The sequence below is a fragment of the Mytilus edulis genome, chromosome 2 (assembly GCF_963676685.1).
Source record: "Mytilus edulis chromosome 2, xbMytEdul2.2, whole genome shotgun sequence".
Lineage (NCBI taxonomy): Eukaryota > Metazoa > Mollusca > Bivalvia > Mytilida > Mytilidae > Mytilus > Mytilus edulis.
Genome location: NC_092345.1, coordinates 53,169,792 through 53,175,791, shown reverse-complemented (window position 1 = coordinate 53,175,791; position 6,000 = coordinate 53,169,792).

Here is a 6,000-nt window from a genome sequence, read left to right as displayed (position 1 = left end):
GGAGTTGTTTCGTTGGTGTTATTTGCATGGTTTTGAGTTGAGTTTACTTGCCTACGGATGCTGGCCTTCCATGAACACATTTATAGAACGGGACGGGGGGAGGATTTTAACTTATTGTATAAACAATACAGGGAATTAATGGTAGTATTCCTTGTATTTCAGAATGAGTTCAGTGGTATCAACAAAATGCTGGTTATGCCCGGAAACCTATGAAAAGAAAAAGGACCTGAAGAGCCATGCCATCTCCGAGCATTCGGTGTGCAGAGTTGTTTGTCCATGGTGTGTAGATAGTGAGAGGACGTTTGGCAGGATGTCGGAGCTCACCAAGCACAGTAAGAGAAAACACAATGATCTAACCATAGACCTCCTGGAGGGTGATTTCTTTACAGAGCCTAATGGATTTTGGTTAGCCAAGCGGCCAGATGATTATGTTAGAATTATAAAGCCTTCAGAATGGACGAGCACCATTGCCATCAGGACCAGGGCAGCACTGTTGGGATGGGTGGAAGCCACCAAGAAGGAGGGATCAGACAAACATAAGAAGTCATGGGAAGAAGGATGGAAGAAAGCACTGGGTCATTCTGTTACAAGTGAGCAGCCCACCAGCTCTAGGAAACGGAAATACAGTCCATCCAGACCTCTAGTGGACCTTCCTGAACTAGCAGTAGCCAGGATTGACCTATCATCTAAGGGGAACATAGGTTTCTTAGAATGAAGGAGTCGTCAGCAGAAATATGGTTCAAGGTAGAAATGGTACATTGGGTCATGGAGGACTCCAGGGCAAAGGACAATTTGGTTAGGAGAATGAGCATTGCAAAGACAGACCATGAGCCACCACAAACTTTTGGAGCAGAACTTAAGTTGTCTGAGTCAAAGCACACCTTGAATCAGGTAACCAAGGCGTTGGGAATTGGTGAGAGACATGTCAGGAAGCTCTTTAGGGGAAAGGTGACGTTTGAAACTAAGTTCAGGAAGAAGGCAGAGGAAACAACCAGGGAAGAAAGTAGTAAATCCGATATTGGAGAAGAGCCAGAGTACGAGATCATGGACTCTATTGGAGAAGTAGACAACCTAGAAGTTATTTTAGAAGAAAAGGAACAACCAGAAACAGCTAAAACCATCTCAACAACACAGGAACCATCAGAAAAAGTTGGAGATGTCCTACCAACAGCAGAAAAGAAAAAACCAAGCAAGCCAGTACCAATTCAAGACAGCCCTCTTAAGAAACTAGACAACAAAGAGAATGATACATATTTACCAATGCTGAGTGAGGACGAGGAGGAGGAAGACAAGGCAACATCAGAGAGGTCAGATAAACGAATCATAATGGTGAGCCATAAGGAAGTGTTTGATATTGACACTGACGAAGAAGAAACTACCAATATATCACTTAGGGAGAGGGCGGAGAAGCTATTAAAGGCAGGAGGGATGCCCCTATTTCCACCAGGGAGGAGACAATGGGCCGGAGAAAGGATGCAGGTGTCGAGTAAACCTACACCAATGTTCTGGCCGCCCAAGGAATGGAGGAAATTGACAGCGGATCAGAAGCTGACAGCCTGGAGGTTCGCTGCCATGACCTTGGCAAGGGAGCATGGAGTCGACACGGTCAAGGAAGAGACAGACGTACTTGACAAGTATGCCATGCTTGCCTTGCCAGGTACTGCGTTACCTAATCAACCTGGAGAAGACTTGATTATAAAGGCTCGTTTGGCCAATTACCACTTGTTGAAGGATATCTGTCTTGGTAAACTGGAAGGAATTGAAGCTTTGGAATTAATAAATATGCTGGAAGCCGCAACCCGATCAAAACCACAAAATGACTTAGTAAAATTATTATGTAATGTACCTCTGAGATTGTCAGAAGATGTTAAGAAGGATAAATCGCATTAACTGTATACACTTTTTTTATACTATCTAAGATGACAACGACCATCACCAAGAAGAATAAAGATCAAGAGAGACTTAGAACTGTCAAATTTTATTGTTATTGTTCTTTTGTGTTTTAAAGCTTTTAGTTCATTGCATATATATTATCATGTGTACAATACAAAAGAGAATTCGGGAGAATTCTTTTTTTATTGGGTGGGGAAAGTGTTATAAATGGGTATTGATAATAATTAATCTTAAAGAAACAACACATTTTGTATTTCTAAATTTTATTGGGATCAATATCTGAAAACCTGAAAAATAACGGTCTTGAATGATTTTCATACACTAAGACAACTTTGGCAAACTCAATTTGGGGAGATCAAATTGCATATTTTTATAATAAGTACCAATTTTATCAGATAACATAACATTTAACATAACGTCTATCAACTTATCAAGTTGACATAGCGGTAAAATTCAACTGTCAGTGAACAGGCACTTCGATCACAATTTTCACGGGTCTACATTAAATTCACACTTTCAGGGGATAATTGGTTTATAAAACATGTTTGTCGTTACCTATTCATTCATTCTCAGTGTTATTTGACACATCTTTTGGGTAGTTTTCCCTTAAATTCCATCGTGGCGAGTGCTTGTTTACGTATATTGGAAGTTGCCATTCCAACGAATGGTCACTTCCGGGTAACGGTACTTCTTTATAAAGTTATAATAATACATAAAAGTATTATTAAGATATGATTAAATTACTTGCTGGCCTTCCTTTTATTGTGTAGGATATTTAATAATAAGATATAATTACGTTAAGTACGTTTTTGTGAAGCGCCGTTAAGGAACTATTTTGTGATTTCAATGACGTCATATAGTAACGTAGGTGATAAGGCTACGAGTATGGAATTTTAAGGTTTATATTTATTATGTCACTTATTTATTGGAATTAAAGGCAAACTTTCGCGATTTTATGTATTTATAACGACATTTCGGTACATGAGCCAGAGTTTTCCTTAGTATTTCAAAGTTATAGTAGATTTTCAGTTCTGTGAGTCGCGGATGTATTTCACCGTCAAGTATAAATACGGCGTCGCACTAGCACTTTGGCATATCGTATCTGGCTATCAAGCAGAGCAGTACAATAAACCAAACAAACCCTTAAAGTCAAGCAAGCTATTTAGGTACAGGATGCATTTCGATATACAGCTATTTCACCTTAAGCTATGCGATAGCATTTCAAGCCTTTATTTATCTTTTTACATCTTTTGGAATATTTAACTAAAAGCTCACATAAGGATGTCTAGGAACCAAATATCGCTTTTATAAATATTCCCGCTTAAGCAGGTCTTCAACAGGAAGTGGCTTCATATTAAGACAAGATGAGGAACAAGTTTTTGGCAAATTACACAAATTATTAAAGATGTAAAGATACGATGTCCCACCACGTTGACAACTTTCTTATATCGTAGTTTAATGAAATACGTATATTTCATTCTCTCATTATTGTATTGATAGGATAAAGTCTTGTAAATCTGTATTTATAAGTTATATCTGGGGTTCGGAAGGCCAGCATCTTACTATTACAATTTATGGTTATACTATGTTATGGCTGATATGTGCATGCGTTATTTATTGAGATATACATGCCTACTGGACAAGAATAAAAGTCACTCTTTTACGCTGGATTCTTCATTTATTTATGATTATGCTGGAGTCAACAAACTACACTCAAAACAAGACAAAGTAACGGAACACTATCAATAAGCAATCATACGGAATTAAAAGTACACTCGACCCCTACTCGCCCGCCTGTAACAATACTTTCATAAGTAAAGCAGACGAGACATTATGGCATTTGCGCTCTGGTATTCTATAGTCTGTAGGATATAGTTAAATCAATCCACATCTGCGTTGTATATAAAGAACTTAAGAAAGTACTGTTGCACAAAATGTTGGTTATCGTTCAATTTCAAATTACACATGAACGATGCTGTTTTTGCTGTAATTTTTTGTTTGATGGATATCATTTTGATTTAAGCGTTTAATATCCATATTATTGGCTAAATAGTGTCTGTCTGCCTGAATTGCATTAGACCGATTCACAGAGCTGAATCTTTCACACTTATTTAGACACGGTTTAAGTTGTTGTTTTTTTTAACTTTCGAGGTAAAGTGTAGAGTAGAACAAAAAAAATTAGCTTTAATGTTCATCCTTATCAAAATAGTTACAGGTTTCAACCTGTTGCAGGTTTATCAAATGGTAAAAGAAATACTGATTTCTGATTACTCGTATAAAGTCTGGTCACGCATTTTCTTTCACGATCACAATAATACGTTGCCTGATCTTTCACGATCAAGTTTGATGGAAATTCAACAAATTCAAGGTTTTCATAAACAAAATAACACTTTTAAGGGAAGATCATACTTTAATTTTACTGTACTATCAGAAACACCAAAGATTAAATTTCAAATATATCATGATATACTGAAATATGACCATTATAGGTACAAAAAGCGTGTTATTTGTAATTAATTTCATAGACATGCATTACGCCTTTTGTGTTTTTTCATAAAGTACTGCATATTTTCTTTATCTTATTTCACAGTTATGTTCAGTAAGTTAAACCATTTTGACAGACATATTTTTTGGTTCGGATTTGTTCCGCGTTTTGAAAATTAAGCGATTTTTTCAAAGATTCTGAACTAGAATTTACATTAAATGTCTTTCACGATCCGTTACCAGACCTTTCACGATCATCTCTCAATACTTGACCGTCGTAAGATTTTCTTTCACGATCATTTTTCTTGTTAAACCGAATGACTTTTGGGATTGGGCCAACAACTGTTTTTACTAAAATCCTCTACTACTGCCTTATTTTAAAAATCATTTTTTACTGTTTGTGGGTAAAGCTATTTCTCCTAATGGAAGTCTGTGTGCCAGTTTAATCTTAATTCTTTATTTTCTATGTTATCAGGTACTAACAATAGTTCTGGATCATTGAAAACACAACTTAAAATATTTCTTTTTTCATTGGGGTTGTTTCATTTACTGGTAATTTAACTTTGTACTGTATTTCTGTATTATTTGCTTTGTAATCTGTATAATTAACTTCAACTTCTTCTTTACATGTATTTACTATTCTTTTATCCCTTTTACTAATTTCTATTTATCGAATAAGACAGAAAGAAAAACTGAATTTAATATTATATCTAATAAATTTACGTGTGTCTCTATGTGATATATTTGCGCAACAGTAATGCCACCAGTTTCTACATGAATCGCACTCAATCCAATCAGTCTCCTTTTCAATTTTGCCTTTTCCCCAACCAATACAAATTTCATACAGTTTTAAATCAATGATCGACTCCGCATCATCAACACTAGTATCTGTTGTATAAACTTGGGGGAATGTATAATTTACTACCTTACTTCTAATTTCCTTCGGGCTGAAAACTTCCTGTTTCTTTTTAATATTTCTTTCACTTCTTCTCATCATTTTAACATTTGAAAGCTGTTCTTGTTTATACCGGAAGTACTCATTGCGATTTTGTTATGGTGATTTATAAAAACAATATCCTAGACATTACTACTATTTAAACATTAAATATAGATTTATGAAATATTAATTAAAGGTTAGAACTTACTAATGTTCTTCGTAGTTTACATCTTTTTTTTAAACCACAATATTTCTTTGAAATGAATAACACTAAAGAAACTAACTGATCAGCTGATCACCGTCGGTACACTGAATATAAAAATACTTTTAAAAATTAAAAGTCTTTCTACCGAGACAATTATTGCATATAATTATCAATTTTTATAATTTAAAAACACAACCTTACGAGAAAAATGTTCCTTAAAATACTAAAAAAACTAAAAATTTCTCTCCTCAAATTTCAAACAGCTGATCACGAGCAGCGCCACATATCGCCCTTTTCGTCTGTGTTCTAACACATGTCACTAGTGATATTTGTTTAACCCGTGCGGACCAACGGTCGGCCGTTGTGACTACTTAGAATGTCAATAATTTCATAATATTTAACATACTAAAAGTCCTAAGAAATCAGAATGGTCTAACATTTTTTTTATGGGGGGGGGGGGGGGGGGGGGGGGGTCATATCA